This window comes from Acinonyx jubatus, chromosome F2, assembly GCF_027475565.1.
Source record: "Acinonyx jubatus isolate Ajub_Pintada_27869175 chromosome F2, VMU_Ajub_asm_v1.0, whole genome shotgun sequence".
Classification (NCBI taxonomy): domain Eukaryota; kingdom Metazoa; phylum Chordata; class Mammalia; order Carnivora; family Felidae; genus Acinonyx; species Acinonyx jubatus.
In genome coordinates, this window is record NC_069394.1 from 35,999,374 (window position 1) to 36,018,082 (window position 18,709).

Sequence of the window (18,709 nt, forward strand, 5' to 3'; positions counted from 1 at the left end):
CCACCCGACAGTGGAGTTTTGGCTTCAGCCCAGCAGTCCTCCTATGAGGGCAGAGAGCAGGGAAGAGGGAGCCTGGAAGGTTCCTTCCTCTACTTGTCATTTCCTGGCTGATTCTGCCATGAGGGCCGATAGAGAGCTTAGCCATCCTCAGAGAGCTGATATTCACTGACAGCTCACTGAGTGCCAGGTGCCTTCCATACATCATCTCATATCAAACTTGCCAGAAACTTGCAAGGTCACTATCACACCCCAATCTCACGCATAAAGAACTGGGGTCTGTCTTCATTCACCAAGCTAGGAGAGTGGCAGAGGTGAGATTCCAACCCCTGGCCATCTGCTCCACGGCCCACATCTTCTCCATGACATCACAAGAGAAAGGTAAAGGGACAAGGAGCACTTACAGAAGTGTCCCTCAGCCCTAGATGTACCCCCAGACCAGCAGCCTCAGCATCACTGGGGAGCCTGTTAGAAATGCAAGCTCGCAGGCCCCGCCCCACACCTACTGAATCGAAACCTGCATTTTAACAAGATCCCAGGTGATTTCAGTGCCTATTAAAGTTTGAGAAGCCTGGGTCTGGGTCCGTGGTCCGCCCTCCGCAGCCCTGGCTGAACACTGGAATCACCTGGGGAACTTTGCAAACACACACAGACTTTAGGGGGCTGGGGGCAACCTAGGCATCAGAGGGGTTTGCTTCTGTTTTGTTTCGCGGTTTAGCTCCCTAGGTGATTCTAAGGGGCAGCAACCTCTGAGACCCCTGTCAGGAAGAAGGGACAGGCTGAAGGCTGTGGAGGTAGAAGCCACCAGCGACTTGCCGTCCCCTCCCAAAGCACAGCGACGCAGTCGGGGGTGGGAGGCCGGGGAGACCCGGTGCCGGGGCAGTGCCCAGCCGGGTCTCCTTCCCGCCGGTGCGTGCGGCAGGGCAGAGACCGGCTGCGGAAGGACGAGGGCTGGGAGCCTCCTTCTCAAGAACCCCGACTGTCTGGACGCTGGGAGGCCGCTTCGGGTGAGTTCGCGGGGTGCCGGTCTGCACCGAGAACCCGGCGGCGCCGGGCGAGCGGGGCGCCGCGAGCAGCGCGCGCAGGCGCAGAGCCGCGAGGCGCGGGACGGGGCGGCGGCTCAGGCCGGGAGGGGGGCGGCTCGGAGGGCGGGGGACGGGGTGCGGCCGGGAGAGCCCGCGGGCCTCCGCGGAGGGCCCCGCCCGCCCGGCAACAGCCGCCCGCCAAGGCCGCCTCCGGGAGGGGGGCGGCGGCAGGCCGGCAGGTGCGACGCGGCCCCGGGAGGGCGCGTTCGAGCGGTTCTTTGTTTCCTGTCCGGCTCAGCCCCAGGCCCGGGCGCCAGCCGGCCAAAGCTGAGTCACGGCTGACTGCTGGGCGTGTGGCCACACGGCCCCCTCCCGGAAGAATGCGTTTCTTTCCTGAAGCCGGCTCCTCTAATGAGCTAGCAGGGACAAAAGCCAGAGAGGTGGCTTCTCTCCTACAAAGCCCTGCACTCACCCTGGGCAAGTCCAGGACCAAGGTCACCCCCACCCAGCCCCCCACCCTCGCAGCTCTCACACGGCCCTGAGCAGGAGCTGCCGTCCCGAGGATGCCACCTCCAAGGGGATCATGATCTGGGGGCTCAAGGCAAAGCCTCGCGACAGATCCGCAGCGTCGTGGTTCGGGCAGGTTTCTCTGGGGCTGCTCCACCTGCCCGGGGTGTGGGGTACAGGCTGAATGGGTTGGCCTGCGATCACCTGGAGGACTTGTCAGAAATGCACGTTTCCCCAGCCTTGTTCGCAGAGGATAAGATGAGTAGAACCGGGGAAAGGCATGGAATCTGCATTTTAACAAGTACCCTAAGTTTTTTTAAAGCACGTGGTCGGTACACTTCACTTGTGAGTCGCTGATTATGTAGAAGTTCCCGGGACCACGGATGCGTCAACCACAAATGGGCGTCGCTGAATAACAAAGTTGAGTTCGCCTGGGGAGATAGGATTAGCAGATAACAATACAATTGGCAGAGATGGGAGTCAGGCCAGGGTCCCCAGGCCCCCAAGCTTGTCTTTAGTTTATAAGCCCAGGTCAAACCTGCCCTGCAGGGATTCCCAGGGAGCTTCTCCAGAACCTCCTTTCTACTTTTGTGGTATTGAATACCACCTGAAATAAAGTGTCAGCTGGCACTTTTACGCCTCTTAGTATTATCGGGCTGTCTTTCCAGTTTGGTATGTGGATTTGGGTATACTGGAGCTTAAGCCCCTATCAGCCACTAACGGTCATTAACCCCAGAAGAATCTGTTCTGTCTAGATAGATGTCAGCTCAGGTGGATAGATGATCTCTACTTTAAAGCTGCTAGCCTATCACAAAAAGATAAAGAAAAAATTTACTGAAAATTAGGCTTAGGAATACATTTATCCCTTTGGTGGGCAAATGTTATCCTGTTAACAGCCCATAATAGAAAAAAAAAATGAACATGTTGTATTTTCTACAATGAAGGCAGATGACCTTGGCTCACATCTCAGCTTTCCCACGTATTAGCTGGTAACCTTGAGTAAGTTTCTAACTTCTTTGTGCCTCAGTTTCCTTATCTGCAAAATGTAGTTGTGAATATTTATTGCTTCCAGATATAAGATTTGCAAGTGTCGTTTTGTGTAATTCCTATTTTCCAAATGAGGAAACTGAGGCTCAGAAAGGCTAGATACCAAAGTCACCCCACCTCGGCATACACCTGTTCCCTCCCCCATTGACCACATCTCATCACTGCCTCCTCGCTCCTGACCGGCTGTCAGACAATAACTGTGCATATTCTCATGAGTGCACTCTAATGGCTAACATTTTTTTTTAAGCAGTTACTATGTTCCTTAAACTAGTGTAAACACTTAAATTCTTGCCACCCTTCCATGAGATGAGAATTGTCATCATCTCCCTCTCTCAGGACAGGAAACTGAAAGAGATATTTGAGATCGAACTGCCAGGAAGGGACAAAACCAGAACTTCCGAGCGGCACTCTGGCTTCTGGGCCTGGGTACTAAACTGTTATACTGTGTTGCCAGTTACATGTATTACGTAAGAGGGGAGGGAGGCTCCCCACTCTCCTGATCCACCAATGCAGCAATGCTGAGACTTTTTCCTTCCCATCAGCACTGCACTTCTGGGTGCAAAGGCTCCTTCTACCGGAACACTTGTAACTCTGCTGGCCTTTGAAAATTGGTATTTATGTAGGACAGCTTAGAGGGGCTTTGGAAGAGACTTGCGTATAGGCCAGCATTGAACCCCCTGATTGCCTGCAGGCAGGCTTCCACAGAGGCCCACCCAGAGCAAGGGATGGACGCTGATGTGGCTCCCTGCTGAGGGGCTGGTAGTGTTGTCTCAATGCTGATGTGGTCCCTGCTGAGGGGCTGGTAGTGTTGTCTCAATGCGGGAATATGGTTTGCAGGCTCAGCCTCCACCCATCAGCTGGTCTCCTGCACGGCAGCCAGCCTGACCCTCCCCTATGTGGTCACTCTTATAACACTGAAGTTTGGGGTGCGTGCTAGGATGCGGACATTAGGGGCGACTCTGGTGAGGTTTCAGATGTAGATAAGGAACATGTTATTGGGAACTGGACAAAAGGTGATCCATTTTTTTTTAACTGTTTTTATTATTTTTGAAAGAGAGAGAGAGCATGAGCAGAGGAGGGGCAGAGAGAAAGGGAGACACAGAATCTGAAGCAGGCTCTAGGCTCTGAGCTGTCAGCATAGAGCCTGATGCGGGGCTCGAACTCATAAACTGCTAGATCATGACCTGAGCCGAAGTCGGACGCCTACCCGACTGAGCCACCCAGGTGCCCCAAGGTGATCCTTGTTATAAAGTGTTTTGTGGAAGGTGAAAGTTGTGAACTGTGAAGTTGAACATGCAGCTGAGGAGATCTCTGAGCCGTGGTGAGGGAGCCGCTTGGTATTACCTGAACCCTCATGGAAAAATGCAAAAGGGGAGACATGAATTAAAGAAGGAATCGTTAAGCAAAATGGAGCCAGAGCTTGGAGCCTTAGAAAATGTTCAGTCTGCATAACTGCAAAAAAAATGAGAAAGAAAGGTGTGGCTGAACACCCACTTAATAACGCGGGTGTGAGCACAGATCTAATCAGCCAGCTCAGTGGAAGCCGGGAAAATGATGGGGTTAAACCAGCAGAGACACGGCCAGTTTGAAACGAAGGGAGCACGAGAAAGCAGGACAGAGTGAAGGCAAGTTCACAACCTTCTTGTATGCTACAGGACCGGCGTCTGTCAATGTGCACTGTTCTTCAAGAAAAAGGAGAAGGGCCCTAAAGGCAGTTGAGAGGTGATTAGGCCATCACTTTGCAGGCCAGAAAGTCTTCTTGAGGGAGCCTCCCTCCCCGACTTGACAAAACTGGCAGAGGTGGGACCATTGTCGCAGGGGGTCGGGAAGGCAGAGCACTGAACCAAAGACATTATTCTCCAGCCTTGAGATCTAGTGGAATTTGCCTTGTTAACCTGTGGGCTTGCCTGAGATCCATTGCCCCTTCCTTCTTTCCTGCTTCTTCCTTTTGGAACGGGAATGCCTATCCTGTGTCTGTCCTATGGGTGTATTTTGGGAGTGTGTAACTTAAATGGTTTCGCAGGCTCACAGCTGGAGAAGAATGTGGCCTCAGAATGAACCATAGCTTGAGTTGCCTGTATCGATTTAGATGGTATTTCGATGAGACTTTACACTGGAGATTTTCGAGTCGCTGCTGGAATGAGGCAAGACTGGGATAGAATGGACGTATTTTGCATGAGAGGACACAAATGCTATGGACCGAGGGGCATGGTCAGGCACTATGCTGAGCTCCACTCTGGGGTAACACCCCCTCTGGCCCACAAACACCTGGGGAGAGCTGTTATTTCTGGCTGGCTGTTGACCAACCAGCTCTCCGGGCAGCTCGTACTCTTTGCTTCTCAAACGTCCCTCCTAGGACACCTCATAAAGCACGATCCAGTGCCCCGGGAGCTGGGAGGAAGCCTGTGGCTCAGGACCTGCCGTGTGCCTTTGCTTGGGTCTCTGCCGCCTGAGCTCTCCAGCATGAAGAAGACCTACCCGGCCTAAACTCCAGTCGTCCCTCAAGGCTTCTCCCTGCCCGTTCCCAAAGTCCGTCCAGCCTCCAGGTAGTGTCGTCAATAAGGGAGAGAACTGATCTGAGTTTTACTTCTTGTGGATAAACAGAAAAATGGCCCAAAGCTGGGCAGCAGCTGGGTGAGGAGGAAGGGAAGGTAACCAACATTCCTGAAGCTTCTGATAGATGCCAGTTGTTCTACCCTCAGGCCGCAGGGACCCCCATGGCACCCTGGGCAAACAGGCAGGGAGAGGTGAAGCTGCTTGCCCAAGATCACCCAGCTAGAAAGGGGCAGAGGCGGGCGTGAGGGGAGCCGCAGGCCATCCTAAACGTACCCCTGTCCCCAACACTACACTGCCCTCAAGGACCTAGACCACCAGCATCCACTGCGGGTAGCCAGCCACTCGGCGCTCTCCTCCCTGCTGCACCTGCAATGGTCTGGGAGCTCTAGAAGAAACACTGATGCCCGGGTCTATCCCCCCAGTTCCTCATTTTGCGGTCTGGGGTTCAGCCCGGTATTGGGCTTTTAAAGATTTCCAGTGATTCTAACATGCAGCCAGGACTGAACTCCACTCTCCTCAGGGATCCACATTCCCTCCCTCTGTAAAATGGGGCAAATGGTACCTTCCGAACACGGTGTTGTAAGGCTGAACTGAGAGGCCTAGGCGGGGAGGCCTGGGGAGGGACGGGACACCCTTGACAAGGGCTACGGGAGCCCCTGTCCTGTGCCCCGCGTTATGCCACGGATGGGTTTCCCTGCACATCGACTCAGCTGCCTCCCCTGAATGGATGGTGCACCACCCTCCTTTCATCCACCCAGCTCCTTACAGCCCGTGGAACCCTTTGCTCGTGAGACCGTGAGACCGAAGCTGCCACATCGTGGTCCTCAACAAAAGCCTGTTAAACAGGCGGATGGATGATGTCCTTTGACCTTCACAACAACTTTGAGAAGTAAACTGGGGAGAGTTCCTTACCTCCCCTGATCACCTGCAAGACGTGGGGAATCCAAAGTCAAGTCAAGGTTCTGGCACCAGCTGTATGTCCCAGGGACACAGTTCAGAGAACTTCTCAAAGCTTTTGTTTCTTCATTTTGTAAAGTAGGAATTTCTAATAATTCCTTTGTTGTAAGTCTATTCTGAAGAGCTGCTGAGACAATATATGGGGAAATCTTTTATATAAACTATTATTTGATGAGGGAATTGAGGTTTGGGGAGGCTAAGTGATTTGCCCACGGTCACACAGCTAGTAAATAGTGAAGCCAGAACTTGAACCCAGGACCAAAGAATTTCTGGGCTTTTCTCATTCCCCGTATAGAAACACAGGCCCACATGTACTTTAAAAACAAAAACGAACACTCCAATAAGTACCTGGTTGTAGAGAGAGATCCAAATATTTGGAGTCTTAGGAGGCTCTGGGGATTTGGGGCTCCCAAGTTGCCGTGTTGCAGTGAATTTTGCAGAAAGGCAGGGCTGGGCCTTGGGTAACGGTTTTTGTTTGTTTGTTTTGAATGTTTTATTCATTTTTTTTTTGAGAGAGAGAGAGAAAGCGAGTGAGATAGAGTGAGAGCCGAGGAGGGGCAGAGTGAGAGGGAGGCACAGAACCCAAAGCAGGCTCCAGGCTCCGAGCTGTCAGCACAGAGCCCGACGTGGGACTCGAACCTGTGAACCGTGAGATCATGACCTGAGCTGAAGTTGGACGCTTAGCCGAGGCACCTGGGGTAAAGGGGTTTTTTTTATAGGAGGACCAGCCTGGAAGAAAATTCAGAGAAATGAGTAAGCAAAGGACTTTGTCCGAGGTGGAGAAGCTGAGAGGAAACCACGGAGAGGAAGAGGCAGTCGTGTGGGGAAAAGCCTTCACCCCCTCGAGGGGGCCTTGCACCCGGAAGAGGGGCTCTAAGCAGCTTGGGGCAGAGCCCCCAGCTCACAGCCCAGGCCCGGCTGAGGAAGGGGATGAGAAGATCCCCCCTGTGCCTGGGGGGCTATGGGCCGGTGTTAGCTCACCTGAGTGCAAGCTACTGCCTTGAAATCACACTAGAGAAGGAAGGAACCCGGCCTTACTGACCACCCGTCCTGTCACCTGTGATCACAGTACGATTAGGTTAGGACCTCATGCCTCTCAGTGAGAGAGGCCTTCTTTACCCCGTGACACAGGTGAGGCTCAGACACACTAGGTCACTGGCTACTTCCCAGGGCCCCTCCGTCCCCACGTACCCCGGCCACCCCTCTAATGCAAGCCCAGAATCCACGTGTCTGCTCTCCCCTGGGCTCCCAGTGAAGTCTGGGACAGACTGTGCAGGGCAGCCCAGCAGGCAGGCTGGCATTACCTAATTGCTGGCCGGCTTCTTTTGTCACCTCGTTTTTCCAAGCTGCCTGGCTCTGAAAGCCTCCACCTCAGACAGACAAATGAGACTCGAGCCTTGTTCTGCCGAGCTCCAGCAAAAGGAAGAGATCAGAAGCTGTCGCCTTGATGGAGCAGCAGCCAAGACGTGTACAAAGCACTGGGGGCAGCGGATGTCTTTAGCAGGCAACAAAGCCCAGGCCAGTGCCCTACTTACGGCTGTGACTTCCCTTATTGGGCTCTGCCTTCCGCTGTGAGGTGCCTGGGGTCAGCATTCTGGGCTTTGGGACTTGATCTTCATCAGCCAGCCTCCCTAGGGAGAGAGCCCTTGTTAGAGCCAGCCCCTAGCATCCTAAAAGCCTCTCCTACCTCAGCCAGGCAGATGTTTCTGGGGTCGGGGAAGAAGAAAGCAATCAAAGGAATGCACTCAGTTGCACAGCCTCAAACAGGCAGGCCTTCGTGCCTGGGGGGTTGAAGCCAACTCCCGAAGCTGGCACAGGGTACCCAGCTCAGAAGCACATCGCGCCCCCTCTGGGCTCTGGCCTGAGGCTGCAGCATCTGCCTCGGAGAGAAAAGTCACCGGAGAGGCCGAGGGTAATCGGGCCTCACCCTGTCCGTGTCCTGGCCGGTAGGTGGGGTGGACAGACAGCCCTGCTGCCCTCCCTGGACTTGGGCATCTCAAGGGTAGAAGCCGGGCCCACTGAACTAGGGATCTCCCAGCACAGGTTAGCCAAGTACTGTTCTGAGTGCCTTAGGTAATTAGCCCATTAACCGTCGCGTCAACACTAGGAGGTTTGATTCCCGTTTTTTTTTTTTTTTTTAATTTTTTTTTTCAACGTTTATTTTTGGGACAGAGAGAGACAGAGCATGAACGGGGGAAGGGCAGAGAGAGAGGGAGACACAGAATCAGAAACAGGCTCCAGGCTCTGAGCCATCAGCCCAGAGCCTGACGCGGGGCTCGAACTCACGGACCGCGAGATCGTGACCTGGCTGAAGTCGGACGCTCAACCGACTGCACCACCCAGGCGCCCCTGATTCCCGTTTTCCAGATGGAGAAACTGCCAGAGAGATTAGGCTCCTAAAGCTCATAAATCGGGAGTCAGGATTTGAATTCAGGCAGCGGAACTCCAGAGTCTGTGTTCCTAACCGTTACACGACAGTGACCCTCAGTGAACAAAGAAAGATGAGCGAGTGAATAAAGCAACCCGTTCGTGGCTTGCGGAGAGAATGACAAAAAAGCCTTCCGTTCAAAACTGTCTCCTCCACGAACCGTTGCAGGGCCTTAATCTGCCGTTGAAATACGTAGCTTTTGAGCTTTAGTCTACGATCGTCTTCAAAACCTGGTCCTAAGAAACTGAGGTGATGGCAATATTGGCCAGGCACGCTAGCCACCAGGAAGTCTAGGCCCGGGAAGAAGTCAACCGAATGTGTGAGGAGAGACACAGGGAGGTGGGGGTTTCCGCGAAAACACTGTGATATTGTCCGTGTTGTGGTGCAGAGGCCGGCGCATGGGCCGCAAAGCCTTGGAACTGGGTTCAAGTGGCTGTGCCGTCTACTGGCTGTGTGGCCCCCGCCAGGTCCGTGGCCTCTGCGAGCCCCAGTCTGTCAGTGGGGTTACCGATACCCGTCTCATGGCTTATGACGAAATAAGTGACTGTAGGTAAGATGGTCAACGAGCGGGAGCTGTTACACAGGTTATAGCTAAAAAATGTTAGTAACGATGACTGACCTGTCGGTCACCTGTTCTTCCCTCCCAAACTGGTTTCTGCTCTGGCGACTCCACATGTGGTGTCCCAGGCACTCTGGTCAAGGCCCTCCCTCTCTCCCCAGCCCTGCCGTCCTTCTCTTCAGTGTCTTTCTTTCTGGGGTGTCCCCGGCCCTCCCCTCCCTGCCCTCTGCCCCGGCCTGGGCCCCCCGCTCCCTGTCACCCATCCTCACCACAGGATGGGTGGACGAGGCTGTTGGAATGTCCACCTTTCCCAGTTTCCCCCAGTTTCCCCCTATTTGTCTAGTTCCAGCTCTTTGCCAGTTGGGGTCCCCAGCTGGTCTTCACACCCCACCCCTTTTTCCTCACTGTCTTCTTGCTGCCCACTCCCTGGCTGGCTCCCTTTCGCTCCAGCTAAGCCCTAATTAACTTATGCACCAGCGGTAGGTGCATGCCGCTCCTTCCAAGTGTTCATCAAAGTCTTGTGCACAACAGACCCCAGACACGGGATACAGAGGGCCCTGGTCCCTGGGCGGCAGGGGTGGGGGGGGGGGGCTGTCGTCAGGGCAGGGCAGCAAGAGGATTCCTGACACCAGAGAGGGAGGGTCAGCGGTCTTCTGTGTGTCCTGGGGTAATTCATTTGTCTGTCTGTCCCGCCAGGACAGAAGTCCCCCGTTCTGAACACACAGGAGTGGAGGAGGGCAGTGAGGGTAGCAGGATACTTAATGAAGATGCCCGCGAAAGTGCTGGTAACCATCACTCCGCTAAGGACTAATGATGATAACTAGTAATAGGGAAAGAGTCATCGTTGACAAAGCCTCTCCCATAAGCTCTGTCACTTGAACCTCACCACCACCCCGTGACGTAATGGGTAAACCCATTTTACAGATGAGGAAACTGAGGCCTGGAGAGTTTAAGTGATTTTGCCAGGGCCTCGGCCGCCGGCCTGATGACCTGAAACACTTTCCTATCACTTAGTCCTTGTCCTTTCGCATCCCCCCATCACCAACCCACCAGTTCGTCCTGGCTGGCCCGAGGTACTGAGCGTTTTGGAGGAAATCACGCAGCCACGGGGACTGTGGCCAAGGACAGACCCAGCCTCCAACCTCACCCAAGCTCTCGACACACTCCTTTTCCGGGGGTTGGCCTGCCCTCTCTATGTCCTCCTTAAAAACAGTTCCAGACCGTCCCTTCCCTCCTTCCTCGTCCCCTTCACACTCAGTGGGTGACCTCGTTTCCTGTTACTCCAGAAGGCCATGGCCCTGGGGCAGGAATAACCCTTAGTTCCAACCCCACGCCGGCCTCTACCCCATCTTTGTTTTCTCCTCTTAGTCTTAGGGCCACAGATACTCTTCCTGGTTGAGGCCTCCCCTCAGTCAACCCTTGACCCACCTTCCTAGCTCTGTGGCATCCTTCTCCATCAGCAACCAAACTTCCCTTCCGAATTTCTACCCCCTTCCTCTGGACCCATGTCCCTGGCCTAGGAACATGCACCCCTGCATTTCTCACTCTACTTCCCCATCCCAACTAATTTCGTGAAAGGATAGTCTACACTGGGTCCGTCCACCTCAGCACTACCGACGTTGTGGACCAGATCACTGTGGTGGGGACTGTCCCGTGCAGGTGCTTGGGTTTGCTTGGACTGTAGACTTGGAGGCTTAAACCTGGAGGTGTATTTCCCCCACTTCCGGAGGCGGGAAGGCTGAGCTCGAGGTCTGGCGGAGTTCGGTTTCTAGTGTGGGCTCTCTCCCTCGCCCACAGATAGCCGTCCATCAACGCATCCTCAGTAGCCCGTCCTCAGAGTGCTCAGAGCGAGGCTACTGGCTCTGGGGTCTCTTCTTATAAAGACACTAGTCCCATCGTGAGGGCCCAGCCCTCCTGAGCTCATCTAACCCTAACTGCCTCCCGATGCCTCCTTTCCAAACTCTACCACTTTGGGGTCAGAGCTTCAACCTGAGGATTTGGGGGGGGACACAAGCACTCAGCCTCTAGCAGCACGGGGGGACACTTAGCAGCATCTACCCACAAGACACGCTTTCCGTTCAGTTTGGGAAGGATGCAAGGACCCCAGCTGCCAGCAGTGATGATTGTGACAGCGTCCAATTGTGACAGCCGTGGAGAAGCCCCGTTGTGACAACTGAAAGGGTTTCCAGACCTTACCAAACATTTCCTAGAGGAAAAAACCCTGTCTCCCTGTCCCCTGTTGGGAACCACTGGTCTACACTATCTATTCCCCTTTCTTATCCTCATTCACTTCTCAATTCACTTGCAATTCCTTTCTACTTCTCTGCCATCCTACTGAAACTGCTTTCGGAAGCACTCCCTATACCCTGCACGGGGCAATCGCTCGTGTCCGTTGTGCTGGGCTATGTCACTCCACTGGAAACCACCTCTCCTTGCTTCTGAAAGTCTCTACTCTATGGGCTCCAGAGGAAGCCCCTGGTAGTCGCCCTCCTGACTGCCAGCCTTTCTCCGCCCTTCTTGCAGCAAGAGCTCCATTTCTCCCACGAGACTGAGATGCTAGTTACTCACTATCCAGCCTTTTTTGCAGCTGGGACTGGTTACTGGGGTGTGAGGGAGAGTCTACGTGGGAGAGCTTCACAGGGAGCATTTACTTTCTGATACAGGGGAGGAGGGACACAGAGAGAAAGCCGCCTTGTTGGCAAAAAAAAAAAAAAAAAAAAAAAAAGATGTCTGGAGTTGCTGCAGCCATTTTGCCAACATGAGGGAAAGCCCCAAAAGGCCTGACTTAGCCATGGAACCAGCCTAGGAATTGCCCGCTTACAGACCTCTTGTGAGAGAATTCGCGTTCCTATTACCTGATTCTTCAGCTTTTTTATTCATTCAGCGATTTGATTACTTGCAACCACAAGTCCCCTGACCGATCCAGCTTCTGAGACTCTACCCGGGCCTCGTTCTCATACTTCTCTGGCCGATCCTTTGCCACCTCCTCTTAGGTTTCCTCCTCCTCCACCCTCTCCCCGACACGATGCTGTTTCCAAGGCTCCTGGTCCTCACTCCATCCTCACTCTGTCGCGCTGAGGACATCCTAGGTGCTGATGACCCAAATCTGAGCCTGGTGCTATCTCTTGAGCTTGAAACGCTTATGTCCAGCTGCCTGCTAACGTATAGTCGCTTTGTTGTTTCCTTCTAGCTCTCTTATCTCTGTCCCCCTCTCAATGTTGGGGCTCCCCAGGCCTCATTCCAGTGTCCTTTCACCTTTTCTAGCTATACTTTCCGCCCAGGTTACCTCATCCGTTCATGTCCCTTTAGATGACATTTGTACATTGAAAACCCTAGGTTATGTCTCGAGCACAGACAGAGCTCTCTGTTGAGGTCTGGATTTGACAGGAATGGCCCACGAAGCTGTCACACCCACATGCCAGGTACTCAGTTCATCCTCCTGAGAAGCTGCTCCTCGATGGTGCGTTCCAGCTCAGTGACGCCCACCTCTGTCCTCCCAGACCGGAACCAGCGGGTTCTCTCATCTTGCAGATTCCAAGAACTGCCAAGTCCCTCTGATTTTACCTCCGAAATCCCCCTCTGCTCCGCCCCTTCTGTCCCCGGCTGCCTGATTCTGGCCGCAGGCCAGGCCACAGGTCGTACTGCAGTCCCCTCCCCGTGACCTACGGCCTCCGCCCCCGCTTCTCTGCAATCTGGCCTCCGGCCTGCAAGCGGAGCGATAGTTCCAACCTGCAAATCTTGCTCTGTCACTTTTCTGCTCAGAATTCTTCAGTAACTCACCATTCCCTTCTAGTAGTGATTTTCAAACCGTTTTCAGCGGAAGGACTCCAATATACAATAAAGTAAAGCAGAAGAGTAGCTGTTGAAGTTAGGGAGGGACATCTGGAGGCCCTCCTAGATACTCAGCCTCCCCATCCCTTGCCCCAGTCCAAACCCACACACGCGTGCACATGTGCACATGCGTGCACACACACACACCGATTCCTGTGTCACTTTCATGCCATCCAGTCTGCCTTCCCCGGATGTACAGGAAGCACCACACCACACCCCTGGTAATATCTAGCATCCGTTGGATACTCTTGAATAATATGCCGCCCCCTACTTTGCATGATCCATTTCAGAACCGTATTTTGAAGCGTCACCAAAGAAAGTCACCCATTTTTGTGACTGGGTGCAAGGCAGGGGCCTGTATTCTCTGTCACTTGGTACAGCAAGGGCTGGTGTCGCCTGACTCTGGAGGACTTGGGCTTCCTACTCCAACTCATCCTTGGCTGTAAGCACAAAAGAAACGCTTCCGAGCCCTCATTGCATCACCCTGACAGTGCTGCCTCAGCGATCAGTTGCTGGAACACGTTTAGCCAGTTGGGACTGAACTGCTGGACGGCGGGACCAGACTAATACGAACAATGGAAACCAGGCCTCTTTTCAGGCTCCTGCTCACTCAGGGGCCCAGGACACTCCGCCCCTGTGGAAGGGGTGACACTGGCAGGAGCGCTCCAGGTCCAAACCCCAGCTCAGGCCTCTTAAGAGGCATGTGCCTGGGCTGGGTAACCACTCCAAGCCTCAGTTTCCATATCTATGACATGACTGTCATTAGGATGAGGACAATGTCCGTCAAATGCCAAATGTGGTTTCTCAACAAGTGATGGTTTTTAGGGGGCACCATACAACGGTCCTTTCCCATTCCTACCTGGGCTCAGAGGTCGGCGCTTCTGGATTTTCTGAATGACCGACTTCACCCCTTCTTCCTGCTTTGTAAGGTGGGGGTGAGTTTGTGCATTCCTGGTATAGCCCCGCCTGGGCCCTTATTTTAGACACCCACACCCTTGAGGTCAGCTGCCCGGGCAGCCTCAGCCTTCACAAGGGAAGGGAGCTCTGCCATTTGGGGGGCAGTTCACTTGGGGCAGGAAGGATTAAGAAACCTCTTGCGGCCGATACGTGTAAGCGCTCGATCCAGAGAAATGTATCTTGTTTGCATCCTGACACCCAGTAATGGCTTTTAGAAAGGCGAGCTCAAGCAACAGGTGAGAGTGTGTGCAAAGCCAATGTCAGGCATCCCTGTGGTTCTGAGAACCTTCGATGCTGAGTGTGGTCCTCGTGACATCAGAAGGGCAGGGTTCCGGCAGGCCCACTCGAGCACCTAGGCGGCCTAGAACCACCGCTCACTCTATTGCAAAGGAGCGGGGGGGGGGGGGGGGAGACCTGAAATGGGCCGAGGACAAAATTGGGCCCTGGCTTCCTCCTGGAAATGCCGTGGGGCCCTGTAGAAGAGGCAGTCAATTCATGTAGAGTACTTCATACACAGCCTGGCACCCGAGTAAGTAAATGCTGGCCTTTGAAGCTCGGTGGAACTTTTCTTGCAAAGAATAAGGGGATTGTAAGTAGAGCTGAAGCCAACACAAAACATAAATCTGGTCACGGCGTCCCCGTTGCCAGTCCCTTCAGCGTCTTCCAGTGAGGACAGGCCTCGTGCATAGCCCGCAAGCCCACAGACGCTGGCTCACCTGCTGTCACCCTTGGCCCCTGCTGTCACCCTTGCTTGCTCATGCCAGCCACAGAGCCTCATTTCAGTTCTTCAAGGAAGTGACCTCTGACCTTTCCTGGTTCCCAGATGCTTATTCCCCCTGCACCTGCCTCCCAAGGCCAAAGAGAGCAGCCCCCCAACAGGCAGCCCTCCAGGCAGCCTTGCCCCTGGGATTGTCGCTCTCTGGGTAGAGATACTCCGGGAAAGCAGCCCCTGGGAAGAGGAGAAGCCTTAGGAAGAGACAGGGTCTTGCTTGCTTTCCTTGCTCCTGTGTGCCCACACCTACATCCTCAGGGCTCCCTGTGCCCTGTGACCACCTGCCGGAGGGGGAGGGCAGGGGGCCATGAGGCACAGTACCCTTCCCCGGAGAGGAAAGCAGAGTTGCTCTTTTAAGCCGGACAGCTGCACGGGTGCTCAAGTGTCAGCAGGAGAGGTTAGGCAGCACAGGCACACGCGTCCAAGATTTATGCCTTGCGAGGCCAGAGCTGGTACCCGAGTGGCCTGCCTTTGTGACTCATCTGTGCCCCCTACACCCGGTGACACGGCTCCGTTTGTTAACTTGGTGTTACTCAGGCTGAGAAGGAGCTGTAGAAATCGTGGGAGGGCGAGGGCTGCTGTTGAATGAGACAACACCTGAGAACGGCTTTGGAAACGGCGTATCAGGGAAGGGCAGTCCCGCTGTCATTGCCAGAAAGAGCCGGAAAGAGTGCCCTGGTACTTACAGGTGGACCGGGGAGAAAGGAAATGGCCTAGAGTAGCGCTGCTCACCTGCTCATTTGCAGAAGCCATGAGGTGAGTGTCTTGAATGATCCCCAGGCTTTCTCCACCTGCAAGATTGGGCAGCAGATAAGACTGTTTTCTTCGAGAAATAATCATTAGTATCGATGGCAGGGCTGACTTGCTCAGTATTGTGCCAACCACTTCACGTGCCTGACCTCTATAATGCTCACTGCAGCGCCGAGAGAGAGGGACCATTATGTAGATAAATAAACTGAGGTCCAGGGATGCTTAGATAACCTGCCCAAGGTCACACACAGCCAGGATGCAAACCTGGGTCATCTGACTCCTGAGCACGTTTCTCCTGTGTGCCGAAGGACTTGTCCAAAGACAACTTTTCAAGAAGGGGTTAACTCAGCAACCAGGTTCCGTTAACCCTGAGCATCTCAACCTTGGTTGTGCTGTACCATCAGGAGGTAAATAGAATAACCAGGCCCCATCTCAGACCAATGGAGTCAGAATCCTGGGGAGAGGTGGGGTCTAGGTATAAACGTCTTTTTGTTGTTGTTGTTGGTTTTGTTTTTTAACTTTTTTTTAAGTCTATTTATTTTGAGAGAGAGAGAGAAAGGTGGGGAGGGGCAGAGAGAGAGGGAGACAGAATCTCACGCAGGCTCCACACTGTCAGCACGGAGGGGGATGCAGGGCTCAAACTCAGGAACCGAGAGATCATGACCTGAGCCAAAGTCGAGAGTCAATACTTAACCTACTGAGCCACCCAGATGCCTCTGGGCATGAACGTTTTCTAAAAGCATCTCAGGTGGTTCTAGGATGGCCAAGGTTGGTCAGGAAGGGCACTTCAAGCAAATGGGGGCAAAGGGCTGTCCATTCGGCCCTGCTCCGTCCCTGCCTCTCTGCGCCAGCCCCCTCCTCCCCCAGGACTGCTGAGCACAAGCCAGGAAGTCTGACTTTCGCCCTGACCTTGGCACAGCACTGCCTCTTGGGACTGCTCTGAGGGTCCCTCCCGCCTGCTCTATGATTGACACAATCTACCTGGAGCTGTCCTTAACTAGCACAACCGGTGGGCCCAAGAGGAAAAGGAGCAAAAAGGCTTTTTTTTTTTTTTTTTTTTTTAATTGGGTCAAGAGAAAACCAGAATTATAAAAAATGCAAGTCACGGTTAGAACGCCGGTCGTTTTTCAGGCCGCTGCCGTACTCTGCACCTCCTACGTAGGAGAGCCGGTGCCCAGGTGAGGGGTGGGGGCCCAGTGTGTGATGCGCGAGCCAGCCACCATGCTGGCCGTGTCTGTGCCTGATCCTGGCCCGGCCCGGCCCGGAAGACACCCCACGAAGGAGACACTGTTAGGGTCCTATGACGAACGAAGAGGCCGAAGTTCACTGTGACCACGTAGCACCAGAGGAGAAGGCAGCCCGGCACCATCTTTCCGGAGTCAGCCTAACTGGCTCCACTTGGTGGTGTCTCCTGGGGGGTGAGGGGACCGCCGGGTCCCCCCTGCTCCACTCGCCTCTTTTGTCTCCTCTCCATGTACTCCACAGGCTTATAACATGGGCTCAGGTGACCCCAGACCTACAGATCTGGGGCCATCAGTCAACACTGGCCACCCACAGAGCCACTCCCCATCAAGGCCACCTTGACTGCGGGTTTGCTCTGTGTTCTTGAGAAATCAGGAGAGGACACTCAGCCTCCCGGGCCCTCGGGCAGTGGGTATGAAGTCCCAGGGCCTGGGAGGGATGGCGTGTGAATTCTCTGAGAGTCCTCCATGTGCCAGACACAGCTGGAGCTCAGACTGTCCCCCCCCCCCCCGCCCCCCAGATGACCCCTACGGAGAACTCCCTGTCCTGTCTGGCTCTCTGACCCCACGCTCCCACCAGCCTTCCCACGCCCCCCACATGCAGACAGGGTGGGAAAGGGAGGCCTGCTTCGGGGCTGGGGAGAAATACTTGCAATGTCACACACTGTGCCCGAGTCGTCATTGTCCTTCTTGCAGTAAAGAATATTCGCTCTTCCATTCAGCTCACATTCTTGAGCCCCTCAGCTAAGTTAGGGGCCGGGCCTGCCAAGAGATACAGCCCAGAGCTGGGGGAACTCGCAGTTTTGTGGCGTAAACAGAGAGTTTAGCCCAAGTTGTTGAGCTATGGGATGATTGCAGTCCCAGAAGCATATCCAAAATCCAGCGTTAGCCCAGAGGAAGGCGTGGGTAACTTTTGAGGGGAGAGGTGCCAAGTCAGGGGAGTCCAGAAAGATAGCTTTGAGTGACACATGACCTCTGAGCACACAGGCCAAGGTCTACCTCCTCCCTGGAGTCTGATCTGACCGTTTCGCCATCCCTGGTCTCCCCTTCCGGGAACCAAACAGCACGTCTTTATGTTTTCTTGCCTTTCACAGATAACCTCTTAATTCCACCTTGTTCACGATGGGTTTTGTTTTGTTTTGTTTTCTTTTGTTTTGTTTTTGTCCAGGGCCCCCTGGCTCAACTGGGTTTCAAGTTCCTTAGGGCATAGACCATTTCTGGTATTTTCTCTCCTCCAGAGGGTTAAGACAATGCTGAGCACCCTTGAATGCTTAAGAAACATTGGTTGAGCAGGGCGCCTGGGTGGCTCCGTCCGTTAAGCGTCCGAATTCAGCTCAGGTCATGACCTCACGGTTTGTGGGGCTCAGGTCATGATCTCACGGTTTGTGGGTTCGAGCCCCGCGTCGGGCTCTGTGCTGACAGCTCAGAGCCCGGAGCCTGCTTCGGATTCTGTGTCTCCCTCTCTCTCGGCCCCTCCCCCGCTCACACTCTGTCTCTCCCTTCTTCAAAAATAAATAAAGATGAAAAAAAGAAACATTGATTGAGCTGGTGACTGAATGGCTGTTGGAAAAGTTTCGGAATTTGATAGCCAGTTCCAGGCGAAGTGTGGGAACACAAATGGGGGCACGATCGGCGAGAGGGACTGTGTTGTTGTGATGGGTACTTTCCATCAGAGAACCCGTGAAGCAGACCTTTACTCTGGATCAAGGGCAGGTGGGGAAGGTGGACAGCTTTTAAATTTCTCGTAAGCTGCCTTTCCATAACGTAATCTATGACCTAAGTGTAGTCAAACAGAGCTGTAAAATTAATTTCAAAGTCAAATATTGGGTCGAGGATTATGGGCTCTTTAGGGGTGATTAAAACTGCTGTTCTGCTTCATAATAAATAATAGAGGAGAGGAAGGAGTAAGACAGCATATTCTGTTCAAAGAACAAAAAGGCCCAAAGAAGTGATATTTTCCCCACTACGGTTTCCAGTTTTAAGAGGAAAAAGAAAAGGCAAGTAAATAAGCTGATACTGAAATTACCTTTTAACATTAATTTTGATCATGGTAACAAATATACCTTATTTAAGCATACAAAG

General features: G+C 53.7%; 1 long non-coding RNA gene across 1 annotated transcript in view; it reads left to right on the plus strand.

The window, feature by feature from the left end:
- Positions 1 to 427: 427 nt before the first annotated feature.
- Positions 428 to 18,709, plus strand: part of LOC113600636 (uncharacterized) — a 114,043-nt gene continuing 95,761 nt past the window's right edge. The window contains exon 1 of the long non-coding RNA XR_003421732.2: positions 428 to 1,004. This is a non-coding gene — a long non-coding RNA (uncharacterized LOC113600636). The remainder of the gene's footprint in view (positions 1,005 to 18,709) is intronic.